The sequence below is a fragment of the Ochlerotatus camptorhynchus genome, unplaced genomic scaffold, assembly GCF_037179485.1.
Source record: "Ochlerotatus camptorhynchus isolate MF236.1 unplaced genomic scaffold, CSIRO-AGI_Acam_v1.1 ptg000343l, whole genome shotgun sequence".
Taxonomy (NCBI): Eukaryota; Metazoa; Arthropoda; class Insecta; order Diptera; family Culicidae; genus Ochlerotatus; species Ochlerotatus camptorhynchus.
Window position 1 is genome coordinate 852,083 of NW_027040831.1, and position 14,804 is coordinate 866,886.

General features: G+C 34.3%; 1 long non-coding RNA gene across 1 annotated transcript; it reads right to left on the reverse strand.

Moving 5' to 3' along the window:
* Positions 1-551: 551 nt before the first annotated feature.
* On the reverse strand, positions 552-7,543 carry LOC135708959 (uncharacterized). Its single transcript, XR_010518334.1, has 5 exons — positions 7,149-7,543; positions 6,799-6,854; positions 6,551-6,604; positions 6,058-6,098; positions 552-716 (listed from the first exon to the last, which is right to left on the reverse strand). It is a non-coding gene; the product is annotated as an uncharacterized LOC135708959 (long non-coding RNA).
* Between the last annotated feature and the right edge of the window lie 7,261 nt (positions 7,544-14,804).

The window sequence follows — 14,804 nt, forward strand, 5'->3', positions numbered from 1 at the left end:
GAAAACATAAAATTGTACAAAAAAAATCATCCATTCTGGTAGACTATCTCTTAAATGCATACAGAATAGTCATTGCGTAAGCTCCCGTTTCCCACCAGTCAGTTAACTGACCTTAGCTAACCTAATGTCATTGTGGCAACTCTCTATGCGGCAGGGGAACTATGCCATTAGCGCGCTAAGAGTTATTAGACCACTGACTTAGGCGCCAATTTGTAGGTGACGAGGCACTAGGTGACGTTACAGCGAGCTTGACGATTGTTGTATCATTTTTGAACGAACTACCAGAAAAAGATGCCTAGTGTTTACATAATCAAGTTTCCAAATCTACAGGGCCACCCACATTAGATCCGGATCTGGCGCGATGCAGCAAAGTGACAGCTAAATATATTGTCTAACTATAAAATTTACGACAACGCAACGCAAGCAGATCTAATGTGGGTTACCCTTAAGGCCTGTGGAAGAGTGAAAACTGGTGGCCGCGTGAAAGTTTAGGGAAATTCCCCAATAATTAGCAAAATTTAGCAAAACACAAATGCTCCGTGCATGTGTCGAACCACAAACGAAACTCGTCAGTTGGTGGTGATTGATGACTTCCTTGGTTGCTTTGGTGGTGTCATGCCTTCCTTCGAAAAGAAGCACAGCCGTGGATCCTGGCCCTTGAGTTGATGAGTCCAGGTCTAGGTGTTCAATTGCCTCCCTGGCGTAAGTGGTTGCCACTCGGTTGCAGAACATAGAACGATAGAAAATAAACAAGAAAACAAAGCCAAATTGAAGATTAATCCAGGGATTTTGCAGTAAATATTTAGATGAGCTAAGACTAGAGAATGCTAGAGAAACTGTGAAAGACTATCAAAGCAAACTATGCACCTAGATCCAAATCTTTTCAGAAAACTTATCAATACGCATAGTTTGAACCGATGTATAAACATCATGCAGACATTGTTGTCTTTGAAATGTCTACGAGCCAGGTAAAGGGCCGAACCCAATGACACCAGGACAGCGGCATAGCGGTATAGCGGTAAATGTACATTTTAAGGTTAGTTAGAAGAACTACTAGAACTTCAGGGTAGTTCTATAAACATCAGAAAAATACCAGATTTAATTTAATTTAAGTTAATAATTATTCTGAAGACCTACAACTGAACAGAAATTCAAACGATGTCCTTTTGATATTCTTTGAATAGTTTAAATTGATCAGGTATTATTCTGAGAACCTACAACTGATCAATAAATCAATTGAAACTTTTCGGATATTACTACAAGAGATCAAAATAAGCAGGAATTGTTTTGAAGACCTACAACTGATCAGAAATTCAAATAAAGTAATTTAGAAAATATTCGAAGTGGTCAGGTTGATAAGGATTAGAAATTAAAATCTTGAGATATTTTTCGAAGAGGTCAAGTTGATCAGGAATTATTCTGAGGACCAACATCTGATAAAAAATCGAATTGAAGTCGTTTGAAAATTTCTTCAGAACGTAGAATAATCGGAAATTGTAATGAAGATCTTACTACACCGAAGGTCGTAGATCTTCAGAGAAACTAGCAGAACTTTAGGGAAATTAAAAAAAAAACTTCAGAAAAGTTTTAAAAAACTGAAATCTTTAGAGAAATCAAAAGAAAATCAGGGAAGTTCGTAGATCTTCTGAGTAATTTACAGCACTACAGTAATGTTTGTCGTCGTTTCGAGAAATAATCACTACTTTATGGATGTTCACAGATCTTCAGGGAAGTTTGAAGATCTTCAGGGAAGTTTGAAGATCTTCAGAGAAATTAACAGAACTACAGTGATGTTCGTAAATTTAAAGATAATTTTTTAGTTCCTAAGGGAAATTTATAGAACAGAATTTCAGAGAAGTTCGCAGAACTTTAGATAAACTCACAGAACTTCAGGGAAGATCACATAAATTTAAAGATCCTCGTACATCTAAGAGTTATTTTCAGTACTTCAGGGCAGTTCACAGAGCTTTAGGCAAATTGGCAGAACGTCAGGGAAAAATACTGAATTTCAGGGAAGTTTGTTGATCCTCAGAGAAATTTGCAGAACTTAAAGGAGGTCTTCAGATAAATTTTTATTGCTTCAGAAAAAATTGCAGAAATTCAGGAAAGTTTTGTAGACTTTTAGAGAAATTTTTAATGCTTCAGGGTAGTTCGAAGATCTTCAGAGAAATTCACAGACCTTCTGGGAGTACACAGAACTTCAGGGAAGTTCGAAGATCGTCTAAGTAATTTGCAGATTTTTAGGAAAATTTAACATAACTTTTACTTAACTTTAACTAAACTTTAACATAACCTTAACTTAATTTTAACTGAAATTTATTATAATTTAAATTTTAACATAACTTTAACCTAACATCAACTTACCATATCTTTAACTTCACTTTAGCTTTAACATAAATTTAACTAAAGTTTAACATAACCTTAACGTAATTTTAACTTAAATTTAACATAACTTTAATCTAACATTAACTGAACTTTAACTTAACTTAAGCATTAACATAACTCTAAATTAATTTTAACATAACTTTAACTTAATTTTAACTTAGCTTTCACATAACTTTACCTTGAACATTACTTCAACTTTAACTTAACTTGAGCATAACATAACATAACTTTAACTTATCTGTAACATAACTTTAAGATAACGTTAACGTTAACTTAACTTAACTTAGCATTAACTTTAACTTAACTTTAACTTAGCGTTAACTTAACTTTAACTTATCTTTAACTTAATCTTAACTTAACTTTAATTTAACTTTATCATAACTTAACCTTAACTTTAACTCATCTTTAACTTAACTTTAACTTCTCTTTAACTAAACTTAACCTTTTTTTTTACTTAACTTTAACATAACATTAATTTAATTTTAACTTAACTTTAACATAACTTTAACCTAACATTAACTTAACTTTAAATTAACTTTAGCATTAATATAACTCTCACATAATTTTGACATAACTTTAACTTAATTTTAACTTAGCTTTCGCATAGCTTAACCTTGAACATTACTTTAATTTTAAAATCATTTTAATTTTAACTTCACTCTAACGTAATTTTAACTTTACTTTAACTTAACTTTAACAAACTTTAACTTATTTTTAACTTTAACATAACTTTAACCAAATTTTAACTTAACCTGAACACAACCTTAACTAAATTTTAACTTAAATTTAACATAACTTTAATTTAACTTTAATGTAATATTAACTTAACACATCTTTAACTTGACTTTAACTTTATAATAACTTTAACTTAACTTTAACATAACTTTAACTTAACTTGAACTAAACTTTAACATAACCTTAAATTAATTTTAACTTAAATTTAACAGAACTTTAACCTAACATTAACTTGACTTTAATTAACTTTAAATTTTATCTTAAATTTAAAATAAGTTTACCATTAACATAACTTGAACTTAACTATAACCTAACATGAACTAAACAGATCTTTAACTTAACTTAAACTTTATAATAACTTTAACTTATCATTAACATAACTTTAACTTAACTTGAACTAAAGTTTAACAAAACCTTAAATTAATTTTGACTTAAATTTAACATAACTTTAACCTAACATTAACTGAACTATAACTTAACTTTAAATTTAATCTTAAATTTAAAATAACTTTAACATTAACATAACTTGAACTTAACCTAACATAAACTTAACATATCTCTAACTTAACTTTAATTAAACTTTAACATAACCTTTACGTAATTTTAACTTAAATTCAACATATCTTTATCCTAACATTAACTGAACTTTAACTTAACTTAAGCATAAACATAACTCTAATTTAATTTTGACATAACTTTAACTTAATTTTAACTTAGCTTTCACCTAACTTTACCTTGAACATTACGTTAACTTCAAAATTATTTTAACTTTAACTTTAACTTAAACTTAACTTTAAGTTAACTTATACTTAACATAACATAACATAACGTTAACTTAACTTTAACGTAACTTTAACTTAACGTTAATTTAACTTCAACTTAACTTTAACTTACCATCACAGAACTTTAACTTTAGTTTAACATAACTTTAACTTTAAAATAACTTAAACTTAACTTTAACAAAAAATTAACTTTAAAATAACTTAAACTTAACTTTAACTTTAAAATAACTTTAACTTAACAATAACTTAAACTTAACTTTAACTTTACTTTAACATAATATTAGCAAAACTTTAACTTAAATTTAATCAAATATAACATAAATTTAATTTATTTTTTGCTTAACTTTACCTTACCTATAACATCCCTAATAAACGGGTACCATACACTAACAATTTCATAGATGGTACGACCATACCACATAAAGTTGAGATGATATCCCGAATTGGTGGTTAGGCTCCTCTAATGGTTATTGTTTATGCGGGATAACTTTAAATAAAGTTTAACATAACATTAACTAAGCTTTAACATAACTTTAACTTTAAAATTACTTTAACTTAACTTTGACACAACTTTAACATAACTTTAACTTATCTTTAACATTAATTTAACTTAACTTTACTATAAAATAACTTGAACTTAACTTTAAATTTAAAATAACTAAAACTTAACTTTAACTTTAAAATAACTTTAACTTAACCTAAACTTTACTTGAACCTCTAGAACTAGAATACTCTAGTTTGAATAAACCTTAACTTAACATAATTGAACTAAACACGAACTTAAATTGTGCTCAACTTTAACTCAATTTTAACTTAACTTGAACGTTACTTTAATTTTAAATTAATTATAACTTAACATTATCATAACTTTAAATTTAACATAACTTTAACCTAACTTTAACTTAACTTTAACTAAACTGCAACATAACCTTAACTTAATCTTTACTTAACTTGAAATTTTAACTTAAATTTAACATAAATTTAACTTAACTTTAACCTAACATATACTTAACATATCTTTAACTTAACTTTAGCTCTAACTAAACTTTAACATAACCTCAACGTAATTTTAACTTAAATTTAACATAACTTTAACCTAACATTAACTGAAGCTTAACTTAACTTAAGCATAAACATAACTCTAACTTAATTTTAACATAACTTAATTTTAACTTCGCATTCACATAGCTTAAACTTAACATTAACTTTAACATAACATAACTTTAAATTAACTTTAACTTATCTTTAAGATAACTTTAACATAACGTTAACATAACTTAACTTTAACTTAACTTTAACTTAACTTGAACATAACTTTAACTTTAACACAACTTTAATTTCAAATTAATGATAACTTAACATTATCATAACTTTAACTTAACTTTAACATAAATTTAATTTAAATTAAACGTTAACATAACTTATACCTAAATTTGAATAAACTTCTACTTAACATAATTTTAACTTACCGTTAACTTAACATTAACTTAAATTTTACTTAACTTTAACTTAACGTTAACTTAACTTCAACATAACTTTAACTTAACTTTATCTTACACATAACTTTAACTTTACTTTATCTTAACTTAAACATAACTTTAACTTAACTTAAACATAACCTTAACTTAACTCTAACTTACCTTTAACGTAACTTTAACTAAATTTTAACTTTTACTTTAACATAAGTTTATCTTACCATCAACATAACTTTTATTTTAACATAATTTTAACTTAAATTTAGTTGTTACATACTTAATTTAACTTAACTTTAAATTTTACCTAACTATAATAAAACTTTAACTTAAACATAAACATCGGGATCCGGCATCGGAATGCGTTGCATCAGTAAGGATGCTTAACTCAGCCGGATTCCTCCTGCGGATCAATTTTGGAAAATAGTTACATCAAAATTGATCCGTTGGAGGAATCCGGATGAGTTAATCATCCTTGTTGATGCTTTGCATCAGTCAATTAAATCCGCCGGATTCCTCCAGCGGATCAATTTTTGGAAAAAAAATACATCAAAATTGATCCGCTGGAGGAATCATGATGAGTTAAACATCCTTACAATAAGGATGCTTAACTCAGCCAGATTCCTCCAGCGGATCAATTTAAAAAAATAATTACGCTTAATAACAAATTGTTCAATACTTACCTCTATTCCCGAACACCTCCGGAATTATTGGAAGCAGCCGGCTGAAAAAAAAACAATTACAAAATAATCAAAATTTTGGATCTGTTTGTTAGAATTTGTAATTATTTTTCAAAATTGATCCGCTGGAGGAATCCGGATGAGTTAAACATCCTTGTTGATGCGTTGCATCAGCAAGGATGCTTAACTCAGCCGGATTCCTCCAGCGGATCAATTTTGAAAAATAGTAACATCAAAATTGATCCGTTGGAGGAATCCGGATGAGTTAATCATCCTTGTTGATGCTTTGCATCAGTCAATGAAATCCGTCGGATTCCTCCAGCGGATCAATTTTTGGAAAAAAAGACATCAAAATTGATCCGCTGGAGGAATCCGGATGAGTTAAACATCCTTATTGATGCGTTGCATCAGTAAGGATGCTTAACTAAGTCAGATTCCTCCAGCGGATCAATTTTTAAAAATAATTACACTTAATAACAAACTGTTTAACACCTACCTCTATTCAATTTCCGTACCCGTCCCTTAATCCGGAATTATTGGAAGCAGCCGGCTGAAAAAAAAAATACAAATTAATCAAAATTTTGGATGTTTGTTAGAATTTTGTAATTATTTTTCAAAATTGATCCACTGGAGGAATCCTGATGAGTTAAACATCCTTACAATAAGAATGCTTAACTCAGTCAGATTCATCCAGCGGATCAATTAAAAAAAATTACACTTAATAACAAACTGTTCAATACTTACCTCAGCTTACCTCTATTCAATTTCCGAACACCTCCGGAATTATTGGAAGCAGCCGGCTGAAAAAAAAAAACAATTACAAAATAATCAAAATTTTGGAAACAGATCCAATTATTAGAATTTGTAATTATTTTTCAAAATTGATCCGCTGGAGGAATCCGGATGAGTTAAACATCCTTGTTGATGCGTTGCATCAGCAAGGATGCTTATCTCAACCGGATCAATTTTTGAAAATAATTACATCAAAATTGACCCGCTTGAGAAATCCGGATGAGATAACTAATGCAACGCATCATTTTTTTAAATTACAAATAATAACACTAAATATAACAAATAGGTATTTGAATACTTACTGTTAAAGTTGCTAATTTCCTTCGCGGCTCGGGTGAAGGAATTTGCGGTGCGCTCCGTGCACTCAGCCATCTTGTCTAGTTTGTTTATAAACAAACCAGACAAGATGGCTGAGCGCACGACAAAAAAAAATACACCAATTTAAAAACGTCAGTCTTTAAGTCGCCCAATGTCAAATGACGTCACTTTGTCGCCGGCAATTCGTGTGTAAAGCCCTACAGTAAAAGTATGGACGTCTGTCAAAAGTTGTTCCAATCGAACCGTCAAAATGCACCGCTTCCCTAATAAAAATTGTATGGTTAATTTGCTTAACGACGTGTTCTGGGTATCATCCAAACCATTTGTGGAATAGTTCAATGATTTGGGTTATCGTTCGTTTATGGTTATTTTTTTATTAGGGTTTGCTCGATTGGAACAGCTTTTTCAGTTTTGTGGTGTCAGTCGTCCATACTTTTACTGTAGGGCTTTATTCGTGTGGGGTGCTGTATTCGTATACGGTAAGAAAAAAGTACCCAACGGCCAGTTCGCTTTTACCTACTTTTGACTAGTTTGTCTCCTTTTCTCCTTCTAATGTTGTCAAAAACGGAGGAGCAAAACCACCCAACAGGGGTAGTAACGTGTGGGAACCCAACGTTGAGTATAATAATATTTACCTACTGTTGGGTACAACTAACTTACTTTTGCGTTGAAAGCTAGTGGAAAATTCCATACGAATTGCACACAAGTAAATGAAAACTACTTTGACCCGCTTTACCTATTTTTGGGTTCCTGCACTATAGTGCCGAGATGAGTGAAAAGAACTTACTTTTGGGCACTTTTTTCTAACCGTGTACACGGATGCGGTATACACGCTAACTTGAAAGTACTCATTAATGAGTAAAAAAAAGACCCATTTTGAAGAAAAGTGGTTTAACTCATTGATGATTAAACAATTTTACCCATTAATGAGTATCTGTTACCCATTAATGATTAACAATTACTCATTAATGGGTAACAGATTCTCATTAATGGGTAAAAAATTTACTCATTTAATGAGTTAAGCCACTTTTCTTCAAAATGGGTCTTTTTCAACCATTAATGGGTACTTTCAAGTTAGCGTGTACAGCACACTATGGCCGACGTTATGTTTAACGTACAGAACAAGAGTAAAATCGGTTTTCAATTGAAACGATAATAATCAATTAAAACACTAATTAACTCTTGCACTGTAACGTCACCAGGGCATTGTTTTACATACAAATAAACATTGCCCACAGGGCATGCCAAAACTTCTTTCAGTGATTTGAGGCTATGTCAGTCGTGCAAGAGTTAATGGTGGTAAGCTCTACCTTGTAATCGCAATGTGCTATTTTATATGATTGCGTCGAGGATTGCGTCGAGGATCGCGCATTGGGCACATTTATGAGATTATGAATGCGGAAACACTAATAAAAGTACGGTTTTACGTTAAATTGTTGTTGTGTCTTCATCGCACATACCTATTCCTTGGTGAATGAAGAATAAGTGCGCAGAAGGCGTCAAGACGATACAACATCTAAGTGCACTTTTATTAGCGTTTCCACTCTTCTAAAGAGTTCAATTTTATTTGCAATTGATAATGTCACAAAACTATGCATAGGAGGCATCACTGCACTGCAAGCCACTTTTTATTGTTGTGTCATATGATATATTCTAATGTTTTATGCGTGCAACAATTTACATCGTGATGAAGTTTGATTCTAATGTAACGTTTGGTTCTGTTGTCATTTGATGTATTCTGATGTTTTATGCGTGCAAAAAATTACATCGTAATGAAGTTTGATTCTAATGTAACGTTAGGTTCTGTTGTCATTGGATGTATTCTGATGTTTTATGCGTGCAACAAATTACATCGTGATGAAGTTTGATTCTGATGTAACGTTAGGTTCTGATGTCATTGGATGTATTCTGATGTTTTATGCGTGCAACAAATTACATCGTGATGAAGTTTGATTCTGATGTAACGTTAGGTTCTGATGTCATTGGATGTATTCTGATGTTTTATGCGTGCAACAAATTACATCGTGATGAAGTTTGATTCTAATGTAACGTTAGGTTCTGTTGTCATTGGATGTATTCTGATGTTTTATGCGTGCAACAAATTACATCGTGATGAAGTTTGATTCTAATGTAACGTTAGGTTCTGTTGTCATTGGATGTATTCTGATGTTTTATGCGTGCAACATATTACATCGTGATGAAGTTTGATTCTAATGTAACGTTAGGTTCTGTTGTCGTTGGATGTATTCTGATGTCAAATTTTACATCGTCAAGACGTTTGATTCTGATGTAACGTTTGAGACTAATGTATTTTTATGTACTTGGACGTCACACTGAAGTCTGAATACATTAAGGGTACAGCAATATACGTTAAAATTTAATGTATTGAAGATGTCTGCTGATGTTTCCTACATTACAATTTCTATTCGGGAATGCAAAGAGAAATTCGATGAAGAGAATCGATCATCGCGTATAGGCCCTTATGAATGCTCACTGTCGAATTGATGTTATGCTAATTTCACCAAAAAGGTAGACGAATGTTTTCCATACAGATAGTTTCTGGCACTACGGTTGTCTTTGTTTACTGAGGGTAAAAGTGCTTGGCGTTTCTAGATGGCCACATTCAACGTTCAGTTGTACTTATTTATATGTTTCCCTAGTCAAATTATCCATCTTTAATTTTTATTTGTACCAAATCAATGGTTTTTGCTTCGTCTTCTTCATGTTGTCTTTCGTCTGTTCACGAATCTTCTCTCAAAGATCTTGTGTGCTGCTGGTAATGACATTCACCGTTGCTGTCATTCCAGTAATGAGGCACCGAGCGCCCAATTCTATTAGAAGGAATGGGACGCCAAGTTAGCGCTCCTCCTCTGCCGTGAGATAAATATGAGTGTGCTACACTGACACACACACACACACAAGTAGTCCCATTGAGGAGTTGTTTTGTTTACAACAAAACCCGCACTGGTGGGTTTCTGCCCGCTTGATCTTGTACGGAAACAGTCTACCTCGAATAGCATACCAATGCTGCGGATAGTTATATTTAACAGCATAAGCGATGCAGTTCTACCGATGGATGGTACTTGCAGCAAAAAGGTAGTCGAAATGGAACTCATACAGGATACTGGTTCCAGTGTTCAGGTAAGTATGTGGTTATACTTCCAATTGGAATAGTGGGTTAGGTACTAATACATTGCCTTCTTCCAGTTCAGAGTCTGATTCTATCGGAAGGAGTGCATTAATACACTTTTGCAGTGCGAAACAAATGTTGGTATGGGTTGGACTGCGGACTTCCACCAGATACCTCGGCGGCGGACTAAACACATTAGTTGGGCTGGCAATCGAGTGGGATTTGTATCGATACCAGTGATGTCCATTTCTTTTAGATAACCGTACAGGAGGCTTAAGCCATTTGATCTTGTATGAAAACAGACTACCCGGTTAGGAATTTGTTTCTCAAGGGTTTATATAAGTTAGACGAGCGTGAATCAGTTCTATCGATGCTCCAAAAGGTGTTCAAGGGAACTGCATTACCGACTGGAAGTGTACGAATAGCTGTCAATCGCTAGAACTGCCACCAAATCGATCACTATAAGAGCATTGCGGATTTCAACAGATAAAGGGTAATCTGCTTCCATGTACGGTTAAATGGAACAACCCTCCAGTTCGGGAAAAGCACAATAGAATGAAAACACTCGGGAGAAGTCTCCAACGACAGGCTTGTCTTCCGAGATCTGTGTTCCAACAACAACAACAACAACCCATTCCATTACTGGTACGACAGCAGATAACGGTCGTTGCCAGCCCTAAAGTTTAGACTTGGTGCCTTTTGAAGGGGGCAACCAAGGAAACGCAGAAGGCAGATCACGGTGAAGTGAGGTTGGTATAAAAATAGTTCTGATTTCGGCTTGGGCGTTGATTTCGATTAATCGAAAAACGGCACTCAAGCAGTCAGTAAAACAGCTCCAACAAGAACAAAAAAGGTTGGAAGGCGAAACATCACCTACATGGAAAAATCGATTACCTTTTTGCTGCTGCAAAAGGGTCAAGTCCATCCCCATGAAAAATTCTTATTGCCACCAATCCTTGCAGATTTTGTTTCCGCCCCTTTTTAGTGTGGCCAATCCACGTACGTTTTCGCTTCTGAAGACATCGACGATGGAGAAATCTGATGAATAGCTGCAGCTTCTGGATTTTCTCAACTGATACGAACCTTGTTTTGCTGGCGTATATAACAGATTTCAAATTCGAGTTGATAATTCGGATTTTGGTGCGTGGACTTATGTGGTTTGACTTCCTAATATTTCGCAAACTCGAATAGGCTGCCCTGCCTTCTAGATTCGTGCACTTATGCAAAAGATAGTCGATGGTCGATCATACAGAAGATTCTTTCTTGACCTGAGATGTTATTTTCCAACTAGAACATTCGCAGACGAGAAGTGGATGCATATCAAGATTTTCAAGCTTACAGGTAAACTTGAAAAATCTTGGATGCATTAAGAGTAACCAAGGATTTGATTACTGGTAAATTGATGATGATTTTTTTTATTGATGATGGACGATTCCAATGCAACTGCTAGCTATAAATATTATTGAATACTATGCCAGTTATGGGACGTTCCAAGAACTAAACCGTACCGGTGGCTTAATCCATTTGATCTTGTATGAAAGCAGACTACCCGAAGAATACAGGTAAATCAGGATGTTTATAAGTATGAATGTAGTTGGAATGGTTCTATCGATGCAAGGAAGGCATGTCATCCATCGCTAGAACTGGAATCGAACATCGGGTGAATAAAAATGCTTGAATTTCCTGTTCAACCCGGGTAGTCTGCTTACACACAGGATTAAATGGATTAACCCACCAGTTCGGGTCAAGGTACATTCGGAAAAGAAATACATTTCCAAAGAAAAATGTCACAAATGTGCTTACAAACTTTCATAATTATTCGTCAGGAATTTTACCCCAACACTGGTACGACGGCCACCACTGTCCATGCCAGCCTCGTTGCCAAACGCCACTGAGAGCAGTAGTAGTAGGTAGCAGCAGCAGCAAGCAGTAGTAGTAGCAGCAACCAACCGCACTTCAAGCTAAATAGTGTTGAATGTTAGATCGGGGCCATTCGTCGAGGAGAAATTACTCTTCCGCGAATCGATGGTTGAACATTCGTGTACCATGTTTCGAAAGCATTCTCGAAGCTCGAAACGAGTGTAGTATCTTGTGTGGAAAATTATCGACTACCTTTTTTACCGAACGACTGTCGTCGAATGTTTGTCAACGAGTTGTAATTTAAGGTTAATTTCTTTGCTCTTATTTGTCATTCGGGTACGGGTGAAACATGCCATTTCTCCTCTCACATCAGCGATAATTTCGATCTCTGAATCGAAGACTATGTTTGTATTCTCTATCTTTATTCCTAGCTTTGGGTCAACCAAGAGACGATGTTTAATAACTTTTAATAAGAGACGCGCGAAGACTGAAGCGAAAAGTTCCAATCAAACCGTCAAACGCGGTTCCAATTGAGCAATGAAAATAAACACGAGCACTTCACGAGGAAACGCGTGAGGAGTATTGAGATGGCGGTTGAAATTAAATTTTTGAGATTTAAATAATTATAATTTAATAAAAAATACCATAAACGAATGATAACCCAAATTATTGAACTATTCTACAAATGGTTTGAATGATACCCAAAGCACGTCGCTAGGCAACTTGTGAAGAACACTACACGAACACGTCTATCACACCGGAGAAAAATAGAACTGTATGCATAGTTCCTGGCTGCTATCAGCGGTATGGCCGAGGCTGTTCATTCCACGCATTTCCCAAAAAGGAAGATAGAAAACGAATGAAAGCGTGGGTGGCAAAACTACGGTTAAACTTCGAACCGACTTCGACGTCGAGGGTTTGCAGCTCTCATTTTAGCATTGCGAATTTTGTTAGTCCTAGTGAGTGGTGGTTTGTATTTGTATGTTTGTTAAAAGTAATGTGCACCGCTTTTATTCTAGCTACTAAACGGCTTACCGATCGAATGATACTGAAAAGTACAGCTATACCTGATATCAACCTTCCCCGACCAATTTCTAATTCGATAAAAGACAAAGCTGCTGTGGATCGCGCAGAACGAGCAGCTAGGCGAAATCAACAAGATGATATTCTAGAAGACAGCCAAATGTCCATCTGTACAGATGCTGAGGAAGAAAATAGCATGGTTAAAGCACCAGAACTCAAGGAAGTAGCTGTCCAGGTGGATACTCTTGATTTGAATAAACTTTTTATCGGTCGCCGTAGAACTATGACTATTCAATTTAAAACCGACTCGGTGTTGACTTCTTGGACCGGACTGGCATCCCGCAAAATGTTGAGTACCATCGTTAAGGGTTTGAGTTCGTTGGCTGCCTATAAGAAGCGATCTCACTCTACCATTTCTGTGGAAGAGGAAGTGCTTGTTGTTTTAATAAAAATGAAAACAAATTTATCGTTCTCTTGCATGAGTACCCTGTTCAATTTGCATTACCAGACAATTTCGTTGGTGTTTTACCGCACAGTTCCGTGGTTGAAAATAATTTGTACTCCTTTGATTCCTTGGCCGTCACTGGAAGAAGTTAGCCGTAACATGCCACACTATATTCGTCCGGATTATACCGATGTTGTCGCTGTACTCGATTGCACTGAAATGGCAATTAAAAAACCAAGCTGCCTTCACTGCAGGATCAATGCATATTCGCATTATAAAGGGCGTGAGACTGCGAAGTACTTGATTTCAGTGGGACGATTTCTTACGTTAGTCGCGGATATGGTGGAAAGGCTTCTGATAAGCAAATAGTTGCCGAGGAAAATGTGCTGGAGAAGCTGAAGATTGGAGAAGCTGTGATGACCGATAAAGGTTTCAGCATTGATGCTGAATGTAAAGCCCTGGGAGTGAAACTTGTACGGCCACCATTTCTGACTGCACCTCAGTATCAGTTGAGTAGGATGGAGGCTCGCCAAAATGTCTCTATAGCTGCAGCAAGAGTACAGGTGGAAAGAGCTATACAATGCATAAAAATTTTCGAAATATTCAACAACAAAATCGATGTACGTTTCCTTCCTGTATTGGATGATCTAGTTTACATTGTCTGTGGAATTGTCAACATTTCGAAGCCAATTTCAACGCACGATTTTAAAAGTAGCTGTTTTTTATTACACAAAAGCATATTCGTTATTACTTGTTTCTAGTATATTTGTCAACCATTAAATGTAGCAGTATACAAGTATTTTAGAAAAACATTGAAATAAACTTCTTTCAGCACTGCCACCAATGATCGAACGTATTCAAAATCAAATTGAATTTCTATAACATAACACGTATCTTCGTGCTCTGAGTAGATTATAAAATCTGTTGATTTACATTTAACTATAAACATGTTTAGTTGAACCTGAGCGTAGTACTGGTGATTTTTCTTCAAAACCATATTCTTTGTGAAATAGGGAAGATCCTTGATGAAATCGCTCAAAGGTTTATTTTTTCCAACCTCCGGACATTTGATTTCGATTACTTTTTCTTCATCGATAACGATTCCGTCAGGCGATCCTCCCAACCATGGCATATGAGGGGGTACAACAAATCCACTTCCCAAAACGTTTTTTTCTAAAATCC